The 13,276-nt window shown below is 41.6% G+C and overlaps 1 protein-coding gene across 2 annotated transcripts in view; it reads right to left on the bottom strand.

The window, feature by feature from the left end:
• The window catches only part of LOC106567356 (protein kinase C zeta type), a 140,237-nt gene that overhangs the window by 95,726 nt on the left and 31,235 nt on the right, over positions 1–13,276 (bottom strand). Inside the window, exon 1 of one of the 2 annotated variants that reach the window (XM_014136506.3) lies at positions 11,215–11,831. The exons of the other annotated variant lie outside the window; for it this stretch is intronic. The gene's annotated coding sequence lies outside the window, so the exon portion shown is untranslated. Of the gene's footprint in view, positions 1–11,214; positions 11,832–13,276 lie in introns of those variants that run through there. 2 annotated transcript variants of the gene reach the window in all.

Genomic DNA, 13,276 nt, shown 5'->3' with positions numbered 1-13,276 from the left:
ATATTTGGTTGCATCGACAACCAAAAACAATTCAATATCACTAAACATCATTACATTTTAAAATCAAACAGAGCTTGAAATCCTAGGCCTATTGTACTGTCTTGAATTCTGGGTTGAATTCAAACAATTGCTGTTTATATAGTATAGGCCTAAATAGCATCATTGATGATTGATAAAGCATGGTCACATTTAATTTGGACTTGGCTTGTCTTAAAGGTAGCTGTAGATTCATCAATTCTCTAGTAGGTCCTAACCAGCCTATTGTTTTTTTTTCTGATAATGGATATACCGTTGAAAAGCTGACGTTGTTTTAAAGGTACAAATTCAATATATTTTATCCAAGGTTTGTCTCTGTCGAAATGTGGTTAGCATGATTACTTTAAAAAAAATATATAATGTATTTTCCACATCACAATACATTGATCATTTACGTTGAAACAACAGTGATTCAACCAGTTTGTGCCCAGTAGAAACCCCTCCCCCACTGTCACAGAGAAAAGTCCCCAGTCAAGCCTCTCATGCACCTGACCTCCTAGACCCCCTATTGGGAGGAGAGAGAGAGAGAGAGAGAGACTCTCTGTGTATGAGGATGGGAGTGGTGTCTGCTCTACTCTGTTCTTGCCCCCCCCCCCCCCTAAATTAAGCTGTGCTAGGGAGGAGAGGAGAAGCGAGTGGGGTGACCTCGACAGAAAAATTGAATTACCCAGTGATTATTAAAGGGGGAATCGTATGAAACAATGTGCTCATTGAGGGGAAATGATGGAGAAGATGATTATGATGTTACTTGCCCGGTAATAGTTCAGACTGGCAGCACAGCTTCTTTAAACCCTTTACAACCCCCTTGCTTATACGTATGCATACCAGGGTTGGGCGCAATCACTTTCCAATTCAGTCAAGTCAGATGATCAACTAAAATTCAAATTCCACATTTTATCAATGATTCTCTATGAAAATAACGTGGAACTGACTGAATGGAAATGGAATTGACCCCAACCCTAATGCATACAGTTTCTTTGGAAAGTATTCAGACCCTTTGACTTTTTACCCATTTTGTTACGTTACAGCCTTATTCTAAAATTGATTCAATAAAAACAAATCCTCAGCAATCTACACACAATACCCCATAACAAGAAAGTGAAAACAGGTTTTTAGAAATGTTTGCACATTTATTAAAAAGGAAAAACAAAATGACTTATTTACATAAGTATTCAGACTCTTTGCTATGAGACTCAAAATTGAGCTCAGGTGCATCCTGTTTCCATTGGTCATCCTTGAGATGTTTCTACAACTTGATTGGAGTCCACCTGTGGTAAATTCAATTGATTGGACACAGTGGCCTCCATTATTATTAAATGGAAGTTTGGAACCACCTCTTCCTAGAGCTGGTCGCCCGGCAAAACTGAGCAATTGGAGGAGAAGGGCCTTGGTCAGGGAGGTGACCAAGAACCCGATGGTCACTCTGACAGAGCTCCAGAGTTCCTCTGTACAGATGGGAGAACCTTCCAGAAGGACAACCATCTCTGCAGCACTCCACCAATCAGGCCTTTATGGTCGAGTGGCTAGATGGAAGCCACTCCTCAGTAAAAGGCATATGACAGCCCGCTTGGAATTTGACAAAAGGCACCTAAAGACTCTCAGACCATGAGAAACAAAATTCTCTGTTCTGATGAAACCAAGATTTAACTCTTTGACCTGCATGCCAAGCATCACGTCTTGAGGAAACCTGACACCATCCCTACGGTGAAGCATTGTGGTGGCAGAGTCATGCTGTGGGGATGTTTTTCTGCAGCAGGCACTGAGAGATTAGTCAGGAAGGATCGGCGGAAAGTACAGAGAGATCCTTGATGGAAACCTGCTCCAGAGCTCTCAGGACCTCAGACTGGGGCGAAGGTTCACCTTCCAACAGGACAACAACCCTAAGCACACAGCCAAAACAACGCAGGAGTGGCTTTAGGACAAGTCTCTGAATGTCCTTGAGTGGCCCAGCCAGAGCCCGGACTTAAACCCGATCTAACATCTCTGGAGAGACCTGAAAATATCTGTGCAGCAACGCTCCCCATCAACCTGACAGAGCTTGAGAGGATCTGCAGAGAAGAATGGGAAAAACACCCCAAATACAGGTGTGCCAAGCTTGTAACATCATACCCAAGAAGACCCGAGGCTGTAATAGCTGCCAAAGGTGCTTCAACAAAGTACTGAGTAAAGGGTACTGAATACAAACATTTCTAAAAACCTGTTTTAGCTTCGTCATTATGGGGTATTGTGTATAGATTGATGAGAAAATTGTTTATTTAATACATTTTAGAATAAGGCTGTAACGTAACAAAATGTGGAAAAAGTAAAGGGGTCTGAATACTTTCCTTCAACACTACCCAACCATATAAAATACATATCTAACTATGGGTTGCCCTACTCTGCTCCTGGTGCATGGAAGAGACCGTTCAGATGCCTTGTCTTTAACCTGAGACATACTTAGTCTGAATTGTTCCTCCTTTGCATAATTTTGTCCTTGTTGGGTGTCGGAGGTAGGCGATCTATCAGATCTTCAAAGGTAATCACAGGAACACTCTGGAGTGTCTTCGATTGGTGTGACAATCACAGTGATACTCTCTTCAACAAAGCAGCCTGAGATTGCATTAGAGACTGTAGCCTTACAAAGCGATTTAACCTTCTCCGTTCCTTTGCTCACATCATACATCAGGGCATGTATTCATAAAGCGTCTCAGAGTAGGAGTGCTGATCTAGGATCAGGTCTCCCCTATTACTCATTCTCATTTAAAAAGTGAAAACTGATCCCAGATCAGCACTCATACTCGGAGACACTTAAAATACAGGCCCTGATATCAGCCCATTTAGATTTTTCTTTCTAAGATCAAAGCACACGTCTGCTCAGTTGGGCTACTCCCCACCAGATGTAAGGGTCCATTAATATTCAATAGGATCTTTGGGGGGGTGGCTTATATAATGGATTCCTGCTTAACCAAATATAGAGCAGCTGGATTATTGCCGTTTCAAATGTTCTCGACGTGTTTGTGTTTGAGACCAAATCACCTCTTAGCAGCTGAAATAATATCATCTTTCTGAACTCTCAGATTTGTGTTGAGGGTCCCACACGTGGCTTACGCAGGGATAACGGAGGACTGTGTGTCTCCCCGCCTGGCTGCCTGTCTATTTTGAGATGGTTGTCTACTGCACATCCCCTACTGCTGCTTGGGGCGGTGTTTGCTCTTGATCCAGTTTCCGAGTCACTTCATTGTAGCAATCACCAAGGAGAGACTGGACAGTATAGGCTACTGCATGGGCCTCCACAAAATCCTATAGAGTCCTTACAGACAGACAGAGAAGGGGGAGAAGGAGAAAGCGTGGGATAGACAGATAAAGAGAAATATAGCCAAAAATAGAGGGAAAGAACTACAGATAGTATTCTCCACTGTGCGAGAAGAGGAAAAACGCTGCCCTGGACAAGAAACTAGGCCTGTTTGTGAAAAGAGTGAGCAGAGGAGAGGAGAGAGGGTGATGGGCGTGGGAGAGGGAGAGGTGAAGAGAACACAGTGCCAGTGTGGGAGTGCAGCTCATTCCTCCACTGACTAACACACAGCTACCATTTTCTCTCTTCAAAAGGTCTGCTAACAATGTTCCTGTGTATTGAACTACCTCACAGCAAAGTTAAAGTTATCCATCAAACTTCCTTTACATATTGCTTCCGCTCCGTAGCTAATGCTGTGATTTGACGACAGTGAGTGACTTTGGATAAGAACGTCCGCTATAATGGTTTAGAATCATATTTTGTAATGCTGCATAGCTTAATTCCTAAAACAAAGAATTCAATATACACATAGTTCATATATTTTAGATAGCCTGCACTGTATTCCAATGTACATCTGCAAAAAATCATTGGATAGCAAAGTGAAACCAAAACAAAAAACATTATGTATTCAGACCAATACAGTCATTATAAACAGTCTGAGACTTTCAAAGGCTTCCTTTGCCCTCAATCTAGTCCAAAGGTAGAGTCCTGCTTATCCTTATCATTTCAAAGTCACATCCTCGATCATCAAGGGAAGCCATTTTAATCATGACTGCTCACTCGAGCATAAGCCAGACTCCAACTACTAGGCAGACATTTATTCCCAATTTGGGGGACATATAGAAGAAATGACAGCGGAAAGCTGTATAGACAGTATTTTATAGTGAATTGACATCAGTAGCTAGGTTTCCATCCAATTGGCGACAGATTTTCATGCGAATATTCTAGAATACGCATAAAGAAAATATGCCCATTTTCTCACTTGTGGCGTTTCCACCAAATGGACTTGTGAGGATAAAAATCAGTGCATGATGACGTAGTGCGCACAACTGTACTTTTTCAGTTAAGTTTTCATGTAACGAATACAAATCTAAAATTCATTGTGTTTCCATCGCATTTTCAACTCTGCCGATAGTTTTGTCACAAAAACGGTTGCGTTAAATAGCATACAGGACATTCGGAAAGTATTCAGACCAATTGACTTTTTCCACATTTTGTTACGTTACATACTTATTCTAAAACTGATTAAATCGATTTTTTTCCCTCATCAATCTACACACGGACGTTTACAAACACCTCATCCAAATACATTTAAACTCAGTTTTCCACAATTCCTGACATTTAATCCTCGTAAAAATTCCCTGTTTTAGGTCAGTTAGGATCACCACTTTATTTTAAGAATGTGAAGTGTCAGAATAATAGTAGAGAGAATGATTTAATTTAGCTTTTATTTCTTTCATCACATTCGCAGTGGGTCAGAAGTTCACATACACTCAATTAGTATTTGGTAGCATTGCCTTCAAATTGTTTAACTTGGGTCAAAAGTTTTGGGTAGCCATCCACAAGCTTCCCACAATAAGTTGGGTGAATTTTGGCCCATTCCTCCTGACAAAGCTGGTGTAACTGAGTCAGGTTTGTAGGCCTCCTTGCTCGCACACACTTTTTCAGTTCTGCCCATACATTTTCTATAGGATTGAGGTGATGGCCACTCCTTGACCTTGACTTTGTTGTCCTTAAGCCATTTTGCCACAACTTTGGAAGAATGCTTGGGGTCATTGTCCATTTAGAAGACCCATTTGCGACCAAGCTTTAATTTCCTGACTGATGTCTTGAGATGTTGCTTCAATATATCCACATAATTTTCTTTCCTCGTGATGCCATCTATTTTGTGAAATGCACCAGTCCCTCCTGCAGCAAAGCACTCCCACAACATGATGCTGCCACCCTCGTGCTTCACGGTTGGGATGGTGTTCTTCGGCTTGCAAGTTCTAGTTTTGTTTCATCAGACCAGAGGACATTTCTCCAAAAAGTACGACCTTTCAGGTTATGCCGATATAGGACTCGTTTTACAGTGGATATAGATACTTTTGTACCCGTTTCCTCCAGCATCTTCACAATGTCCTTTGCTGTTGTTCTGGGATTGATTTGCACTTTTCGCCCCAAAGTACATTCATCTCTAGGAGACAGAACGCGTCTCCTTCCTGAGCGGTATGACGGCTGCGTGGTCCCATGGTGTTTATACTTGCGTACTATTGTTTGTACAGATGAAAGTGGTACCTTCAGGCATTTGGAAATTGCTCCCAAGGATGAACCAGACTTGTGGAGGTCTACAATTTTGTTTCTGAGGTCTTGGCTGATTTTCTTTTGATTTTCCCATGATGTTAAGCAAAGAGGCACTGAGTTTGAAGGTAGGCCTTGAAATACCTCCACAGGTACACCTCCAATTGACTCAAATGGTGTCAATTGGCCTATCAGAAGCTTCTAAAGCCATGACATAATTTTCTGGAATTTTCCAAGCTGTTTAAAGGCACAGTTAACTTAGTGTATGTAAACTTCTGACCCACTGGAATTGTGATACAGTGAATTATAAGTGAAATAATCTGTCTGTAAACAATTGTTGGAAAAATGACTTGTGTCATGCACAAAGTAGATGTCCTAACCGATTTGCCAAAACTATAGTTTGTTAATAACAAGAAATTTGTGGAGTGGTTGAAAAACGAGTTTTAATGACTCCAACCTAAGTGTATGTAAACTTCCGACTTCAACTGTAAAACATTATTGAACTAGACAAATTCAAAACACAAACATGACATGAACATGATTATGAATATTAGCCATCTAATACATAGACATAATTACAAGACTAGAAAACAGCGATTTGCCAAAAAAAAAGACTACAGACAGACATTTGGGAAAGCATATTATACCGCATTGATATTCATATTCTCATGGATATCGCTATGGATATTATTGATCATTACCTTCTTGGCCAAGACCATTAAATATCACTCAGTAGCAGAGCACCAAAACCATTTCATTACAGCAAATGATGGTCTGAGACAGAGGCTGTAAATAAAATGTTTATAAATACAATTATACAAAAAAACTAAATATTACAATTGAGGGTGTACTTGCTTATGTAATAACTAGATCTGGTTGAGTATCCACAGTTGGTTGCCAAGCGCAGCCATTCTTTGACAGTACAGGTGAGACTTGAGTGATGGCCTCGTAAAAACGTGTGTACATGACACCTGTCATCAACACCCATGATGTGGATCCATTGCGCCTATCATATGTATTTCATGTGTACTTTGTGTGTAAAGTAGCCAATTACAGCTAGAGTACTGTGTAAGGGCTGTGTCATACATAAAAAGTATTTCATAGACTGTGCACCATAAGTTACAGTATATGGAGAGGCTAATGTAACCTTATGTGAAACCAATAAACAACATACACAGACACATACAGATCGATACAGCGGATGGACTCAGGTGGCACTAGAACATGGATACTGCAACTAAAAACAGACAACATTGGTTTGCTGCACCTCCATATTAGATTTCAGCACAGTTGTAAGCAAACCTGCTTCTAGTCTATTTTGGCAAAGATCCACCACCATATTTTACAGTAGGTATGGGGTTATTTTCTGCTTATTCATTCTCATTTCGACGCCAAACCACCACTGGTGTGAGTGGCGAAAGAATTCTACTTGCATGTCATCTGACCAAAGTTCCAATAGTAGATACCCATAGACTTCCAGTCATTGCGCTAACGCTAGTTAGCATTGGCTAGTGAAACTACCTCTAACTTCCTTCATACTGGACACAGAGACATAAAAAAATGGTATACACAAGTTCATCTGACTCTGGGGAAGTAGATAAAGGGCCTCATTACCAAAATCCCGAAGTATCCCTTTAAATATCTGCTCCGAATTAAGATTAAAGATGTCTGCAGAAGGAATGAGGTGTCAGCTATGACATGAAACCTAGGTGAAGTGGATTTAAATCTGGTAACAGAATTACATCATGGATCCCTGATCTGTACTCTACCGAAATGCATAATTCTGGATATTAATATAATTATCTAAATGATGATGTACCCTGAATAGATACACAAAGGTAGAAATATGCAATATCCTTATTTTGCATATTTAGGTATTATTTCACAAGTTTGGATATCACAGTATAGTAGAATTCAGTACAGTACACTGTGCTCTACTCTAGTGTGCTCTACTGTACTGTGTACTATAATGTGGAGTTTGGACATCACAGTAATAGTAGAGTACAACACAGCACAGTAGAATTCAGTACAGTACATTATACTGTGCTCTACTCTAGTGTGCTCTACTGTACTGTGTACTATAATGTGCTGTCCAAACTTGTGAAACATTGACGACATCTATGATTGGTTGAGATTTGGTCCGGCCAGGGTCGATTGACCAAATTGTAACTACTTTTCATCGTCCATGGACGTCAGGTGTCGGTCGGTGCTCAGTGGGTGAGGATGCTTGTTACAGGAGGGTAGGTGTCGAAGACAAGAGAAAGAAAGAGAGAAAGAGAGAAAGAGAAAAAGAAAGAAAGAAAGAAAACGAAAGAAAGAAAGAGAGAAAGAAAGAGAGAGAAAGAGAGAAAGAGATTGTCCAGACTAGTGGTCAAAGCAAGGCTGAAAACAGATGACAAAGACAAAAAACCTGTAATGATCTGAACATAACAGTATGCCAGTGAAAGGGAGAACAGTAGCAGATTTCCCATTTTAGCCGATTCAATTGAATCACTTAATAATTAATACTTGTTACTTCTATGAACTTTCATTATCCTCCCTCCTCATGAGGGAACGAAATTAGAAAATATCTTAACGATATGTGGGTTTTTGCAAATGGAATTACAAGGCAATGTTTCTTAAACTTATAGAAGGCAAATCATTTTTCAAAAACTAAATAGAAGTATTGATGTCAGTTGGCAGGGGTCTTTACTTGACCATTATTGTGATTTGATGTAATCAAAGCCTTTACTTCTTCCTAATTTTCGATAAACATATATACATTTTTTTTTTTTTTTTTACATTTGGAAGAAGTAAAGGCTTTGATTTCTGGTCAAACAGATGAAAAGGGGTCTTACACAACATCTACCAGTAAAAGTCTAGACGTGTGTGATCTTAAACGTTGTTAACCTAGCTAGGTTCATTGTTTACCTAGCTAGCTAGCTATATGTCTTAAGCTAAAGTGTACTGTTAGCTAGCTGGCTCCCTAGCGGAGGTTATTATTCGTTTCCCAGAGCTGTTTGCTTTTCTAATTAGAGCCTAATGATAGGCATTGTTGGCACTTTGTTCATTGTTGTTTAACTAGCTAACATTAGCTGGCTGGCTCGTTAGCTAATGTTACGTGACGTGTGTACAACACCCGTTGAATACGGCCGGTGTCAGTAAACGTCTGCAAAAAAGCATAATGAAATTGTTGCCAGCAGAGGTAAACAAATCATCGGCCAGAGAGTCAAGTGTGCGCTCGGAGAGCGAAACGGGTGGGGCTAAAGCTTAAGAGGGTGTGAACGATGCCAGAGCTCTTCACTAGATACCAAAACATTCAAAGGTGATTTTCTCAAAAGTGAGTTTACAAGTGGATCAACTTTCAAAGCAGAATTACTTCCCCATTGTTCCTCAAATGCAGTGTATGACATACCATTGAGTCTCTACTTTTATCCAATGTAAAAAACACAATTTCACATTTTGTTACATAAGACCGAATCCAGTTGGTGAGTCACATATGCCTTCATTTCTCAAAAATATAGACTCTTAGCTTTCAATATTTTAGAAAAAGGCTCAGTGCCATTATCCTCGCAAGGTGAGGTATTGAAAACAGGGGTGTCAATTTTTTTTTACAAAATCTCTTTCTTTTAGCAATTGTATTAGTATAAAATAAAACAATTTCCCCCAGAAATTGGAGCATACAATATAGCTTAGTATTTGAACAATTTAATAGTCATTTTAGTGTTAATTTTTTACACCTGTATATATACATACACAGCATATATACACATATACTACATTAAAGGGATAATCCACCCAAATTACAAAATTAAATATTGGTTTCTTTACCCTGTGTGCAGTCTATGGAGGACAAGGTATGACAACAATACATGCTTTGGTTTAATGTGCTCTTTTTGTGCCACAAATGTTAGCAGTGGCCAGGTAAACAAAACCAAAGCATGGATTGCTGTCATTACTTGTCCATAGACTGCTTAGAGGGTAAGGAAACCAATATGTAATTTGGGTGAACTATCCTTTAAGACACGCAGATACAGATACACATACACATATAGGCTACAGCTCCACCCATACATTCACATAGACCAGTTTTTCCCAAATCCGGTCCTCGAATTCCCCCGACAGCACACATTTTAATTGTAGTCCCGGACAAAAAGATCTGATTCAACTTGTCAAGGGCTTGATGATTAGTTGACAAGTCGAATCAGGTGTGCTTGTCCGGGGCCACAACAAAAATATGTACCGTTAGGGGTACTGGTGGACTGGAGTTTGGAAACAGTGACATAGACCACCTGCCTTCTCCCCTACTAGTCAAAGCTAAACCCCTCTGAGTGTGCTGAGTAGAGCGAGAAAGACAATTTCAACCCAGACATGCACATAAAAACACTATAAAAGTATCCTTTTTCTGCCTGACCATCCACAACAATCCGCCTTTTGTTTTGAGCAACGCAATAATCAGCGGAGAGAGAGAGAGAAGTCGGGAGAAAGGAGAGCCTTGTTGTTAGCTACATCTACTAAATGACACACACACACCACCACTCCCCCAGAGCAAAAACAAACACTAACACCCACCCCCCCAACCCCCATTTTGCCCAAAGCCCTGTTATTTGGGTGCTGGATGCACTTAACTAGCCAATGAGAATCATTATTAGTATATGGGCTAATTATCTTGTTAGGGGAGGAAGGAGGGTGAATTACAGATAGGGAGTCTATTTTGGGGGGTGATTCACCCCCACCCTCCCTCTTTACACAGAACAATACGCAATCACACAAATATCACCCCTCCACGCTCTGTTCTGCCCCAACACAAGAGCAGCAGTCACAACAGCAAACCTATCTTTTACCGGAGAGTACAAAATGCCTTTACATATGTAGCCATAGAACTTGAGTCCAATCAGAACAGGCACGACAAACAGGTTGCTTCGTGGTGCTGGTGTTAAGCACAATACAAAAAACACACATTCAAACCAATCTGGATAGGTCTGCTTTTTCCCCTTATCAAATGGTAACTTCTCACATACCGTCATCCTTTTTAGGATGCATTTAGTTCTCCTTTGAAGAGCCACCGGCCGGGTTACAAAGAGCCCTAATCTGGGAGTTCTGGTTCCTTTGTGCCTCGGTTGGCGGATGGTGTGGTGGTGATGGAGAGATGGGGAGGGAGACGCTTCGCTTTCCCTGTTCTCTCGCTCGCCTCTCCCCAGCAGCTCTGAGTAGCACAGCCAGGTAGACAGACACACACAGCTGCGCATACACACACTGCTGCGCATACACACACTCGCCACCGCACACACTCATGCTCTCTCACACACAGTGCCGCACTCCCTAACAGGTCCAGACCCTTTCAGAAAACAAGGGGACTGCCAACAAGACACACCAGCCCAGAGGAAGACTAACGTTATTGCTGGAAACAAGCCAGGTAAAGTCACCAGCAGATAGCGATCAAGGCTAGTAGGAAGCATGCATCTATAGTGCACACAATCACTGCCTGCCTCCAACACATGAGGGGATGAGCTTGCTAGTAACTACAACACACCAGCCATGGAGGAAGAGCACACACAAATTACATGCAAGCTAAAATCCAGAGAATGACACTGCCGTCAAATCGATTGTCAGCGGTGGATAGATGGATCGATGGATAGATTGCTCACCTGTGTCCTTCCTCCGTTTCTTTCTGCCTCCTTCAGCACATTATCCTGGCTGGTGTGTACGTCAAACCGGCAAGGAAACGTAGCTACATCCCCTCCTCTCTCGCTGTCCTCTCTCCCCGACGTCGCTCTTCTTCTCTCAGTGATTTATTTAATTATTTCCTCTCTCTCTGCCTGCCTCCCCCTCCTCCCTCCCTGTAGCACAGTTGCTACAGCTGTCAGTGTTGCCTATTTTTCTGTGCCTATTTAATTCCCTGTTTCTCTCTCTTTCTGACGCCTCTCCTCCTCTGTCGACTGCTTTTTTTTGGAGGAACTAATGTGCAGCAAGGGACAAAAGGAGGGAGTGCCTTGAACATTAAGAACCGATATTGTACGGTACAGTGATCTCTCTCTCTCCCTCCCTATCATTCTCTCTCTCTCTCTAAGACATCTCCTCCTGATGTAGCCAGGCATGGGGGTAGTGGTGCTAGCACTAGCGGTAGAGCGTTCGTCCCCGGAGACACAGTGGTACACAGCTGAGGCTGCTGGGAAAACGCGACATGGATGTGGCGCTGAGTAGAGAAGGTGGTGCGAAGACCACTGGAGAGCCCGGTGCAACCTCCGCCTGAGCGCATCCGGGCTTTCAACGCCACCCCCTCCTCCCTCCTCCTCCCTCCTCATCCAACACAGAGGGGGGTCTGTTCACACTCCCAGGGCCCAGCCGAGTGCTCAACTAAAGGCTCACACAACGAGCCTGACAAGGCCGGATCAGTAAGCCAGCTAGCGCGCTCCATTTGGAGGGAGAAGAAGCCTTGTCTTTTGTTGTGAGCTGTGTGTTTTGATTAGGTCTGTGAGGAGACAAGCTAGCATAGGCCCTGCTGTACTGCAGAGTGTAAGCTATGTGACAAATCAAATGGAGAAGTGCTATAGCAAAAGCCGGAAAATGTAGGCCAACTTTAAACGTTTATACTTATACCATTTCATACCACTTTATACCATTTTTATAGTGTATAATTAAACTTGAATCTGGCATCTGCCAATCAATATTCTCCAAAGAGCAAATATTCCGACGGTGAAGTTATGTCCTATTCTGTACCATGCTGCCTAGTGAGTGTATCCATCACTGGTTAGTGAGAAATACATGTCTAATACAGCGAATACATCTATTTATCTATTGGGCATCTGGCGCAGAGGGGTGAAAGGCTTCTAAATAAATTAGAGTGATGCTACAGTCAGTGTGTGAGGTCGTCCACAAAATAACAGGGGGAGAGACAAGTATTTAGAGTGGTTGTTTACCACGTTCATTAATAAACAACAGTCACCTTAAAGGGCAATTTGCAGCTCAAACAATAAGATCAGCATCATCTAAGACAGGGCTGGAGAAATGTAGCCACTCTTAAATTGATAGACAGGGCTATGGATGCAAGGACTGACCATTCATGGTAGAAAATGAATGGTTTAACCATGTTTTGAGGCTATACAGTGTGAAACAAGCTTGAATTGTGGATTCTGATGTGGTATGACAGTTGAACTAAGCTCATGATGTTATATTCTTTGAAAATCAATGCAGGTAGCCTAGCGGGTAAGAGTGTTGCGCCTCTAACTGAAAGGTCGCTGGTTTGACTCCCCGAGCTGACTAGGTGAAACAATCCGCCAATGTGCCCTTGAGCAAGGCACTTAACCCTAATTGCTCCAGGGTCGCCATAAATAATGTCTGATCCCTGGCCACGACCCCACTCTCTGAGGGTGTCTCAGGGGCAGTGTGATATTCACCCCCAAAAAATATTCCAATTCACATGTGTATAATACAGAAAATGTACATCTGTGAAATAGGACAAATGTAAGCAAACACCTAATTATTATTATATATCATTCATTTAAAAGTGTAAATATGGACGTATCAATTGCATATTGTCCCTTTAATGCATATTCATTTCCGTCTTTGAAGAACCAGAAAAATCCAAAGGAAAAGACGATAACTGCTTGTACAATAATCTGATTCTGAAATACAGTGACCATGCCTGAATATTTTAAGAGATACACCAATAGGTTTGTTAAACGGATTGTTATTGAAGTCTGGTTTGAA

This window comes from Salmo salar, chromosome 13, assembly GCF_965601325.2.
Source record: "Salmo salar chromosome 13, fSalSal1, whole genome shotgun sequence".
NCBI lineage: Eukaryota > Metazoa > Chordata > Actinopteri > Salmoniformes > Salmonidae > Salmo > Salmo salar.
Note: the sequence above shows the minus strand (reverse complement) of the source record. Positions and strands in the feature narration are given on the sequence as shown.